The 12,679-nt window shown below is 43.5% G+C and overlaps 1 protein-coding gene across 1 annotated transcript in view; it reads left to right on the plus strand.

Annotated features, from left to right (window-relative positions):
* Positions 1–12,679, plus strand: part of OXSR1 (oxidative stress responsive kinase 1) — a 177,522-nt gene that overhangs the window by 103,578 nt on the left and 61,265 nt on the right. The window lies entirely within an intron of this gene.

Below are 12,679 nucleotides of genomic sequence, written 5' to 3' on the forward strand. Positions count from 1 at the left end.
GCAATCACACACGCTAAATAATGCACTTTCGATCCACTTTCCAACTGGATTCTGCCAGCTCACACAGCAAAATCCAGTTGGAAAGTGCATTGAAAGTGGCTTGAAAGTGCATTATTTCGTGTGTGTGATCGCACCCATTGTGTGTCCAAGTTTGGTGAAGTGGCTAAGTGTGCAGACTCTTATCTGGGAGAACCGGGTTTGATTCCCCACTCCTCCACTTGCACCTGCTGGGATGGCCTTGGGTCAGCCATAGCTCTGGCAGAGGTTGTCCTTGAAAGGGCAGCTGCTGTGAGAACCCTCTCAGCCCCACCCGCCTCACAGGGTGTTTGTGGGGGAGGAAGGTAAAGGAGATTGTGAGCCACTCTGAGGGCGGGATATAAATCCAATATAGATCCAATATCCAACTGGAGAGCCAGTTTGGTGTAGTGGTTAAGTGTGTGGATTCTTATCTGGGAGGACTGGATCTGAGACTCTTCGGAGTGGAGGGCGGGATATAAATCCAATATCATCTTCTTCTTCCAATATATCTGCTGTGCAACCCAGAAGTGGGTTTGGGGTTAGAGGCAGTTCTGGTTGTGCCCCGCCCCACTCCCGTGCAGTGATTTCTTGGCATGTGGTGGAAAGTGCCCTCTAACCCCAGCTGACTCATGGTGATCCTGTACGGCAGGGGTGTCAAGCTCATTTGTTACGAGGTTCGTGCCTGGTGTGTCATAAAATGTAATGGCAGGTAGTGGAGATACAAACTTTATAAATGGCACAGACAAACACAATTGAAAGATGAGGTTCAATGTGGCCAAGTGCAAAGTAATGCACATAGGGGCCAAGAATCCCAGCTGCAAATACAAGTTGATGGGGTGTGAACTGTCAGAGACTGACCAAGAGAGAGATCTTGGGGCCGTGGTAGATAACTCACTGAAAATGTCAAGACAGTGTGCCATTGAAATAAAAAAGGCCAACACCATGCTGGGAATTATTAGGAAGGGAATTGAAAACAAATCAGCCGGTATCATAATGCCCCTGTATAAATTGATGGTGCGGTCTCATTTGGAATACTGTGTGCAATTCTGGTCACCTCACCTCAAAAAGGATATTATAGCATTGGAAATAGTCCAGAAAAGGGCAACTAGAATGATTAAAGGGTTGGAACACTTCCCCTATGAAGAAAGGTTAAAACGCTTGGGGCTCTTTAGCTTGGAGAAACGTCGACTGCGGGGTGACATGATAGAGGTTTACAAGATTATGCATGGGATGGAGAAAGTAGAGAAAGAAGTACTTTTCTCCCTTTCTCAAAATACAAGAACTTGTGGGCATTTGATGAAATTGCTGAGCAGTCGGGTTAGAATGGATAAAAGGAAGTACTTCTTCACCCAAAGGGTGATTAACATGTGGAATTCACTGCCACAGGAGGTGGTGGCGGCTACAAGCATAGCCAGCTTCAAGAGGGGGTTAGATAAAAATATGGAGCAGAGGTCCATCAGTGGCTATTAGCCACAGTGTGTGTGTGTGTGTGTGTGTGTGTATGTATATGTATATATATGTTTGTGTGTATATATATAAATAAATTTTTTGGCCACTGTGTGGCACAGAGTGTTGGACTGGATGGGCCATTGGCCTGATCCAACATGGCTTCTCTTATGTTCTTATGTGACACAGAGTGTTGGACTGGATGGGCCACTGGCCTGATCCAACATGGCTTCTCTTATGTTCTTATGTGTCACAGAGTGTTGGACTGGATGGGCCACTGGCCTGATCCAACATGGCTTCTCTTATGTTCTTATGTGTCACAGAGTGTTGGACTGGATGGGCCACTGGCCTGATCCAACATGGCTTCTCTTATGTTCTTATTTTTTAAAAATGTAAAATACGCTTAAAAGGTTAGCTCTCTTGCAGTATTTTATTTAACCATTTCTGGTAACTGACAATTCTTGCTCTGAGTTATTGCATAGCAATCTTGAGTATACTGTTCAGGTGCGTATCTGTAAGTTGCAAACCTGCTTTTGCTTTATTGACATTCACGACAGAAATCTCACAGTCGATGCTTTGAGCCTAAGACCCAGGGGAAAACATGAAATGGCTGGGCATTTGCGAGCTTTTGTACAGAAGCTGCTTCATCTGCTGGTCAGCCAATGGAGAAAACAGAGGCTTTGCTCTGTAGCTCCCGTGTGATTGAGCAAGCTGACAGTGAGTTGCTTACAGGCGTGATCTGGCCCTCGGGCCACATATTTGACACCCCGTGCGTGTAGGGTTTTTAAGGCAAGATGCGAAGGGAGATTGTTTTCCATGGCACGTTTCTGCATAGCAAGCCCAGACTTCCTTGCTAGTCTCCCATCCAAGTCTTAACCAGGGTTGACCCTGCGTAGCTTCTGAGGAGATCAAGCTAGCCTGGGCCAGCCAGGTCAAGGCAAGAGGTGCTCAGATGTGATTTGCCTCTGCATGGATCTCCTTGGTACTGTCCCTCCAAGTACCAACCAGGGCTGACCCTGCTGAACTTCTGAGATCTGATGGGATTGGGCCATCCAGGCCAGGGCTTCCGTGGCAGATACACAGCTCAAACCCTCTTTATCTGGATCCCAGGAGAACTGGATGTGTTAGAGATGTGGTTGGACTTTGCTCTGCCAACATAGCCTGCTCTAGCAGCTGCTCAGCCGTAGCCCAGAGAGAGTGGCTTTTTTATGCTTGTTTCACTGCTGTGTCGAAGGGCGACCCTTCGTTGTGGATCCAAGGATCAGCAAGAGAAGCAAACATCTAGGGGCAGGGCTTTTTTTGGTAGCAGGAACTCCTTTGCATATTAGGCCACACACACCCTGATGCAGCCAATCCTTCTGGAGCTTACAGGACTCTTACTACAGGGCCTGCTGTAAGCTCCAGGAGGATTGGCTACATCAGGGGTGTGTGGCCTAATATGCAAAGGAGGTCCTGCTAGAATTCCTTACAGGGCTCTTCGTACAGGGCCTGCTGTAAGCTCCAGGAGGATTGGCTGCATCAGGGGCGTGTGGCCTAATATGCAAAGGAGTTCCTGCTACCAAAAAAAGCCCTGTCTAGGGGTAGGTCCTTTGTTTATTGCTCTGAACCTGAGTTAATCCCGGGCTTTCAGGAAAATATAAAGAATTGCCAAAACGTACCACAGGAGCCCAGGAGCAGTTTAAAGACTGAACAAAAAATTTTATTGCACGCCACTGGGCTCTTGTTTTATTTGCTGCTGCAGAGCTACATGGCTGCCCATCTGGGAGAAAAAAGATATTGGGGTGTTATAGCCTCTCCACATTGTAGCAGAAGCTCCTTCAGCTACTGTGAGAGTCCTCTCAGCCCCACCCACCTCACACGTGTCTGTTGTGGAGGAAGAAGATAAAGGAGATTGTGAGCCGCTCTGAGACTCTGAGTGGAGAGCAGAATATAAATCCAATATCATCATCTATAATCTCCTTCCTTCTCCTCCTTCCCCTCCTCCTACTTCTCCTCTTCCTCCTCCTTCTTCCTCCTTCCTTCTCCTTCTTCCTTCTTTTCCTTCTCCTCCTCCCACTTCTTCCTCCTCCTCCTTTTTCCTTCTCCTGCTCCCTTCTCCTTCTCTTCCTTCTTTCTCCTCCTTCCTTCTTCTTCTCCTTCGCCTCCTCCTACTTCTCCTCTTCCTTCTCCTCCTCCTTCTTCTTCTCCTTCGCCTCCTCCTACTTCTCTTCCTCCTCCTCCTTCTTCCTCCTCCTCCTCCCTTCTCCTTCCCCTCCTCCTCCTTCTCTTCCTCCTCCTTCTCCTCCCTTCTCCTTCCTTTTCTTTCTTCCTTTTCCTTCTCCTCCTCCTTCCCCTCCTCCTCCTCTTCCTTCCTTCTCCTCCTTCCCTCTCTTTCTCCTCCTCCTTCCTCTGAGTGGCAGTTGCAGCACAGAGGAAGAGAAAGGGGACTGAGAGTTTGCTGTTGTCCCATGCAAACTTGACCCCAGTTCCTGTCCATTTTACTGTTGGATGGGAGTCCCCCCCACCCCGTCAGAATGTCAAGCAGTGAAGGAAGGCCCCTAATTGATGGAGTGGGGGTGGGGTAGACGGCATCATTCTATACATCCTTCATTCAAATCACTGAGTCCCTCCAAATAATCTCTCAATACTTAGTTTTTTTTTTTAAAAAGAGTGGAGAGGGCTTATCAGCCTCCCCTCCGTTGGTAATGGCTGCCGTATAAATTAAGATCTCCTTTTGTTTCATCTCTTTCCAGAATCACTTAGCTGTGTGAGATCATCTCAATATCAAACGGCTGCGCAGGCTTTCAGGCTGGCTTTTTAAGCAAGCCCTGAATCCTTAATGACGCCTTGACTGGGAGCCCGTTGTCTGCCCCCCTAGAAGGGGCTTTGTGCTGGGAGCGCCCCATTCCCCCTGCTCATGTGCTTTGATATCCTATCTAAAGCAGCCCTTTGGTCCCCGCTTGTGTTGCGTTCAATGGGAAGAGGAGAAGCCATCAAAAGGTTGCTTGTGTTGGAATTAACCAGGGCTCGGCGGGTGCTGCGGTTCTACGCAAGCTCCAAAAAAGCCACCGGATTTGGTATCGGGTGGAAAAATTCAGCATTCTGCTCATCTCAAGCTTCCCAGCTAAATAAAAAATGGTAGGCTTTATGCCTACTAAAGAAGAAGATGGTATTGGATTTATACCCTGCCCTCCATTCCAAATCCCAGAGTCTCAGAGCAGCTCACAGTCTCCTTTACCTTCCTCCCCCCACAGCAAACACCCTATGAGAGAGGTGGGGCTGAGAGAGCTCTCACGGAAGCTGCCCTTTCAAGGACAGCTCTTGGAGATCTATGGCTGACCCAAGGCCATTCCGGCAGGTGCAAGTGGAGGAGTGTGGAATCAAACCCGGTTCTCCCAGATAAGAGTCTGCACACTTAACCACTACACCAAACTGGCTCTCTGAGGGAGGCTCAAAATAAGGAGTCTCAAACATGATGCCTGTGTGTGCCATGGGAGCAGTCAACACCTTTCCTGGCGCCCACCAAGTATTTTTAGAAAGTGGGCGGGGCTTTTGCTGAGCAAGGCTTCTGATTGGCCACTGGAGATCGGCTGTGCAGATTTTTAAAATTTTTCTGTGGCGGCTCTTGCCGCCACAGTGCAAGGATCTTCACTGTGTGACTGCGGCTAAGCTGTGGCAGCCATTTTATGGCTGGATCCATCTCTTGTGACTGCCATTTTGTTGTTGCACCAACCGCGCTGCATCAGAATTTCAAAGGTGACAGCAGGCTCAAAAAGGAGATCTCTGCTGTTGAGTTTATTGGTGTGAAGTTTCTGGTGCCGAGAACAGGGAGTTCAGAAGTATTTTGGGTTGTCTTGAGGTGGGGCTTGAGTGCCTTGTGTAGGCTCAGCGTTCTTTCCGACAACAGAATCGTTTTATTTATCTGTTGAGTTATGTTCCCCCCCATATGAAACCATAACCATAAAACCAAGTTAACCATCAAAAGTACAAAAAAGCTCAACAGTAAAAACAAGCACAAAACTGTAAAAACAGATCCAGGCCTGCAGTAATCAACAATAAAAAGGCACAGCTTTATGTCTGTGAATTTATATTATGTGTGCAGGTTCATCCAGATGGCAAGGTCTGTATATATTTTGATGCTCCCGCATACACGCAAGCATGGAATTAAGTGCTGCCTTGGTTTTCCCCAGCTGATGGAATTGTTGTTGGAAAGCAGCATTGCATTGCAACCTGAAATAGTACAGTCCAGGCGTTTAGAGCGCCCCCAGTGGCAGGCGGCTTGTTGCGGGTGTGTCCTTTGGCAGGCATTCGAGTAGGCCCCGCGAGTGCCTCTGGAAACCCTCAGTCCATTCCAAGGCTCCGTTATCAGTTCACGTCACCCGTTCCGTTCATCCCAGAGGGCCAAAGGCGTACCTTGCCCAGGTTTTTCTACCTTGATGACAAGCCTTCTGCATCAACAGCCACCTCATCCGCTTAATGCTTAAGGGACTATAGTTAATGAAAGGCTGGGTGGCGGAGCACATCCCTAGAAGACAGTGGCTGAGTATAATCAAAACCTATTCTGTCTAATTTTTATGGATTACCTGAAGCGAAGTTAGTTTTTTTTCCTACTAGCTGGCCAATGTTCCCATATCACAAGCCTGGTTGCAAAGTACCTTTTGGCTGCCATAACAATCAGGGAGCAAACGACTAGCCTCCCCTTCTTGATGTTTGACTGGTTTTGATAGCTGAAACTCCATGTACATTTGCTATGCTGTACTATGCTGTATTTGCTATGCTGTACTTTTTATTTCTATGCTCTCTATGGAGAGCCAGTTTGGTGTAGTGGTTAAGTGTGCGGACTCTTATCTGGGAGAACCGGGTTTGATTCCCCACTCCTCCACTTGCACCTGCTGGAATGGCCTTGGGTCAGCCATAGCCCTGGCAGAGGTTGTCCTTGAAAGGGCAGCTGCTGTGAGAGCCCTCTCCAGCCCCACCCACCTCACAGGGTGTCTGTTGTGGGGGAGGAAGGGAAAGGAGATTGTGAGCCGCTCTGAGACTCTTCGGAGTGGAGGGCGGGATATAAATCCAATATCTTCATCTACCTCACAGGGTGTCTGTTGTGGGGGAGGAAGGTAAAGGAGATTGTGAGCCGCTCTGAGACTCTTTGGAGTGGAGGGCGGGATATAAATCCAGTATCTTCCTCTACCTCACGGGGTGTCTGTTGTGGGGGAGGAAGGGATAGGAGATTGTGAGCCGCTCTGAGACTCTTCGGAGTGGAGGGCAGGATATAAATCCAATATCATCATCATCTTCTTCTAAAGGGATTTGGATTTGGCTGAGTAGTATTTTTAACCTGTGTTTCCCTATTCCCTTTTTGAAATCCATTTGTTTTCTATCATAACAAAACAGACACTTTATATAATGTTACAATACCTTACAAAGAGACGGAAGTCTGAGTCCAGTGGTACATTGAAAACCTACAAAGTTTTATTCTGGGTATAAGCTTCCATGTGCATATACATGAAAAATTGTGCCCAGAATAAAACTTAGTTGGTCTTAACAGTAGACTCTTGTCGTGCAGCTTCAGGTCGGCATGGTTACCCCTGTGAATCTTATAAAGAGACCGTTCCTCGCGTTGTCTGTTCCATCTGTTTTCAGACTTGTTGCCCTACTAAGTCTGTTTTCGCCACAACGTGTTTTTGGAGAACCAGAAGTGTTATGTACAGATGAAAGTCTTTAAGCTTATCTGAGAAAGTTCTCACCGGTATTTTGTTTTGGTTCTGTAGTTTAGCTAATTAATCAGCCATTGTAATTTATAATGCTATAATTCCAATGTTTACAAAGCGGTTGTGATGACAACCCTCATCTACGGCTCCGAATCGTGGGTTTTATACCGTCATCACCTGCGACTCCTTGAGCGCTTTCATCAGCGCTGCCTTCGCACCATCCTCAACATCCACTGGAGTGACTTTGTGACCGACACTGAAGTCCTCAAGCGGGCGGAGGTTACAAGCATCGAGGCACTGCTGTTGAAGACGCAGCTGCGCTGGGCAGGGCATATTTCCAGGATGGAAAACCACCGCCTTCCCAAGATTGCCCTGTATGGCGAACTCTCCACCGGCCATCGAAATAGAGGGGCACCAAAGAAGAGGTACAAGGACTCCTTGAAGAAATCCCTTGGCACCTGTCGCATCAACCATCACCAGTGGTCTGACCTAGCCTCAGATCGCAAAGCATGGAGGCACACCATCCACCAGGCTGTCTCTTCCTTTGAGAACGCACGCATAGCTGGTCTTGAGGACAAAAGGAGATTGAGGAAGAATCGCACTGCTACAGCACCAACCCCAAATCAGACTTTTCCCTGCAGCCACTGTGGGCGGACCTGCCTGTCCCGCATTGGTCTTGTCAGCCACCAGAGAGCCTGCAACAGACGTGGACTACTGCACCTTTCTTAAATCTTCGTTCGCGAAGTCAAGCCGAGAGAGAGAGGATTCCAAACTTTCTCTTTTTTTTTTAGAATAAAGACGACATAATTTGTTAAAAAAATAGTTCTTGGGTACTTTTAATGTTAGGTTCTGTTCCTTTTGAAAGCATGATGGTTACCATATTTTCCAGCATCTCTTTGTCTCTCATTATTAAATCATTACCCTATAATGGCTGCACTCTTATTAGGCAAAATTACTTCTCTGTATAGAAAAATAGGGAGCCCTAAATTAATTTTTTCCATTACCGCAAACATAAAGTCCCAATTTAAGTTGTCGAAGGCTTTCTCTGCGTCAACAAAAAATAAGGCCACTTCTTTTTCCGGATGCTTTTCATAGTATTCCACAACATTAATAACAGCTCTTACATTGTCCCTTATTTGTCTTTTAGGAAGAAATCCCGCTTGGTCTTTGTTTATAAAGTTGGTCAGGTATTGTTTCAGTCGCTCTGCTAAAATTCTTGTATAGATCTTATAGTCATTATTCAACAATGAGATTGGTCTATAATTTTTTACGTTTGTGCTATCTTTATCTTCCTTAGGAATCAGAGAGACTACAGCTTCCCTCCAGGTCTTTGGGATTTTCCCTTCTTCTCTTATCGTGTTTAACAACTTCAACAGTTTGGGTGTTAATTCATCCTTGAGAGATTTGTAAAATTTTGACGTGAATCCATCTGGCCCTGGAGCTTTACCCTCTTGCATTGCTTTTATTGCTGCTTCTATTTCAATTTTCTCTATTGGGTCATTTAATATCTTTTTCATATGTTCCGTCAAAGGTGCCACCTGAATGTTTCGTAGATACTCTTCCACTTTTTCTTTACTTACATTCACACCCTTGAATAAATTTGCATAGTATTTAAAGAATTCTCTTTTAATTCCTTCTTGATCCACTACTGTTTTCCCATTTGCCATGATTTTATTTATAGTCTTATTTTCTTTCCTTTTTTTTAATTGCCAGGCCAGGTATTTACCAGGTTTGTTTGCACTTTCAAACGATTTCTGTTTCAAATTTTTTAAATTCCATTCTAATTCTTTATTCAGCAAATGTTTAACTTGGGATTGTAATATCGTAATTTCTTTTATTAATTTTTTCTTCCCTGGTCTTTTTTTTAAGTCCTTTTCTTTTTTATCTATTTCATTTTGCAGTGCTGACAGCCTTTCTTCTCTTGCTCTTTTGTCTTTATTATTCAATGTAATTAATATACCCCTCATTACTGCTTTATAAGTGTCCCATACTGTTGGATATTCCATATCATCCGTTTCATTTATTTGGAAGAATGCTGCAGTCTCCTTTTCTAAGAATGATACAGTGTCTTTATTTTGTAGTAAATCCTCATTAATTCTCCATCTTCTTGATTTTCTTTGCAATTTTGTTGACCAGCATATTGGATTATGGTCCGCCCAAACCTTTGGAAGAATCTCAATTTTTTTTGTTATGAGGCCCAAGCCTTGGGAACCCCACAACATGTCAATTCTGGAAAAAGAATTATGCCTTGCTGAGAAAAATGTATAGTCTCTTACCTCAGGGTTGAACTTTCTCCAAATGTCTTCTAGATTTTCCTGTTTAATCAACTCAAAGAAAGAATTGGGCAGCTTCCCTTCTTTATCATTCTTCTTTGGACTTGATCTGTCAAGGTTATTTTGTATTGTCCCATTAAAATCACCCATCATCAATACCTGGTCATAAGTCTCTTCGTCCATTTGTCTATTTATGTCTTTAAAGAATTTGTCTTTCGCTCCATTGGGTGCATAGAGTCCTAGTAGTAACGTTTTTTTCGCCTCTATCGTCACCTCAACAGCAATGTATCTTCCTTCTTTGTCTTTAAAGATTAATTTTGGGTCAAGTTGTTCTTTAATGTAAAAAACCACCCCTCTTTTCTTTTGCTCTGCTAGTGAAAAAAATTCCAACCCCAAATTTCTATTCCACAAAAATTTACTGTCCTTGCGTTGTATATGAACTTCCTGTAAACAAATTATATTACATTTTTGCTTTTTAATCCAATGAAATGTTCTCCTTCTTTTCTGTGGTGAATTTAGTCCATTTATATTCCAAGATAGTAATTTGTACTCCATTATGATGTTGGTTCTTTATTTTCTTCAAAAAAGCTATGCATCTCTTGTTCGCTTCTTATTGTAATCCTTTTGCCATTTTGTTCAAATCCAAGACCCTCTGGTATTATCCATCTATATCTTGTGCCCTCTGCACGCAACTGATCGGTTAGCTTCTTGTACTTTTTCCTATCGCTGATCACTTCTCTTGGTAGCTCTTTCATTATTTTAACTCTGCTCCCTTCTATTGCCCAGGCTTTTTGGTACCCTTTCCTCAAAATTTTCTCTGCCACTTCTTTTGATCTTAATCTTATGACGATGTCTCTTGGCAGACCTTTATTTTTCGCATAAACTGAGTTGACTCTGTAGGCACCCTCCAACATACTCTTAAATCTGTCAGGGTCTTCTTCTATGTACTCAGTGATGATATCCACCATATAGCCTTTTAAGTCTGTGTCTTCTTTTTCAGGTACCCCTCTTAGACGCACTTGTGACTCCAGCAACTTACAGTCGTGTATTATGACCTTTTCTTGAATTTTTAGCAAGGCAGAGGCCTGTGTATCCACTTTCATCTCTACCTCTTTCACTTTATTTTGAGTCTCTTCCTTAAAATTCTCTATCTCCTTCTTAAGGTCTCCAACTTCTTTTTTAATATCTTTTTTTATTGCCAAATGCAATTTGTCCATAGCTTTTAACATTTTTGCCTCCAGAGCGTCAAATTGAGCCTGCATCTTGTCAAATGATTGGGCTCTTGCACGTGTTGTTCTTTCTACTGACATATAAAAAATCACCAAACCTTAAAAAAATCCCCACATAAAATTTAGCATCCAATCCAATAGCTTAGAGCCAGTTCTTTCAGATGAGACTAGTTTCGTTTTTCTCCCTTCTTCCTGAGCAAAGATATTGAATTTTAACAATTTTGACAGTTTTTCTCCCTTTTAAAATGGCAATCGTTATTTCTCTATGGTACAGTTCCAGCCTAGAGAGGTCTCTCTTCGTCTTTCTTGATCTGAGTCTTGGACTCAATTCCTTCCTAGTTCAAAGGTCGGATGTCACAGCTCTTGTTGTCCTTATAGGCTCTGATTTATTGTCCAGCCCCTTTTAGTTTCACTTCCTGTCACAGCTTAGACTGATCTCGTGTCTAATCTCGCAGTTTTTTGAGCTGCATGAAGAAACCGCAACCACAAAAATTCACAACAATATGTCCTTTCTCCAAAATATCTTTGAAGGCAATTGTTTTTACGGCGTTCAGTTTTCCCAAGCTGAATTCTTTTCCTGCTGTGCCCCCACTCAGCTCAGTTCATTCTAGGTTCTGCAGTTTATGGGCATATATACACGGCAACTCTCTTTTCTTTCTTCTGCGTCACCAGCCTCCCATTGCCAACTTTCACTCTTATCTTGAAAGGTTTTTTTTTTTTTTTTTTGCTGTTGTTCACATCCAAAGCCACAGAGCTCAGCTTAACAAGGTAAAAGTTTTTTTTCCATTCAATTATGCTTTGCCTTCGTCTGTTATTAATCCACTCAGTGTTTAAACTATATTCAAAGTCTCTCAGAGTGAAGATAAGAATGATGAGTCTACCTTTTAGATGTTCTCAACTCCCCCGGCTGCTATTTTCTTGCAATTAAAATCAGTCCTTCTAGCGTGCTTGGATTCCGACAGCCTTAAGTGACCGAAGTCACTTTAGAGTCACTGCAGACGATGGTTGACATTCCATTGCCGGACATCAAGAAATGAAGGAGTCAGCTCCCTGACTGCTCCAGTTCGATATCAACAGCATTAAAGGAAGATAAGTCGTCTTGGGTTAACCCTTGCCTAGGGTTAATGAGCATAGACCCTATCAGGGGTCTTTAATACCCTGAACAGTGACAATAAAATCCCCCTCTGTTAGGGAGCTGCAGACTGTCTTCCAGCCAAACAGAGCAATATATACAGATCAGCATGCAAAATTGTGTATAAATGCAGACCTTACCAAAGAATTGAAAGTGAGTAAAGGAACAAGGCAAGGATGCCCGCTATCACCATTGTTGTTTATAATGACTCTTGAAATTTTGTTACAACAAATTCAAAAAGATGAAAAAATAGAAGGTCTAAAAATTAGAAGATTCTCTTATAAATATAAAGCTTTTGCAGATGATATAGTGTTCATAATGGAGAATCCGGTTCAAGTGTCACCACTGCTGTTAGCTAAGATAAAAGAATACGGAGAACTAGCAGGATTATACATAAATAAGGAGAAATCGAAATTCCTCTGTAAAAACATGCAACCAAATAAAACAAACGAACTACAAAAGGTGACAGGTTGTGAAGTCACAACCAAAGTTAGGTACCTTGGAATAGAGATAACAATGAAGAACATTGATTTATACAAAAACAATTATGAAAAACTGTGGTGTAAGATGGACAAAGATTTGATGAAATGGAATAAACTCAACTTGTCCTTACTGGGCAGGATAGCTGCAATCAAAATGAATATTTTGCCAAGGATAATGTATTTGTTTCAAACCATCCCGATTGTAAAAGAAGCAAAACAATTCAACAAATGGCAAAGGAAAATCTCTGATTTCATTTGGGCCGGAAAGAAACCAAGGATAAAGATGAAGATCTTAACGGATGCCAAAGAGAGAGGAGGTTTTCAACTTCCCGATCTAAGACTATACCACGATGCAGTTTGTTTGACATGGATAAAAGATTGGATAATGCTGTTAGATAAAAAACCTTTGTGG

Source organism: Heteronotia binoei, chromosome 10, assembly GCF_032191835.1.
Source record: "Heteronotia binoei isolate CCM8104 ecotype False Entrance Well chromosome 10, APGP_CSIRO_Hbin_v1, whole genome shotgun sequence".
Taxonomy (NCBI): Eukaryota; Metazoa; Chordata; class Lepidosauria; order Squamata; family Gekkonidae; genus Heteronotia; species Heteronotia binoei.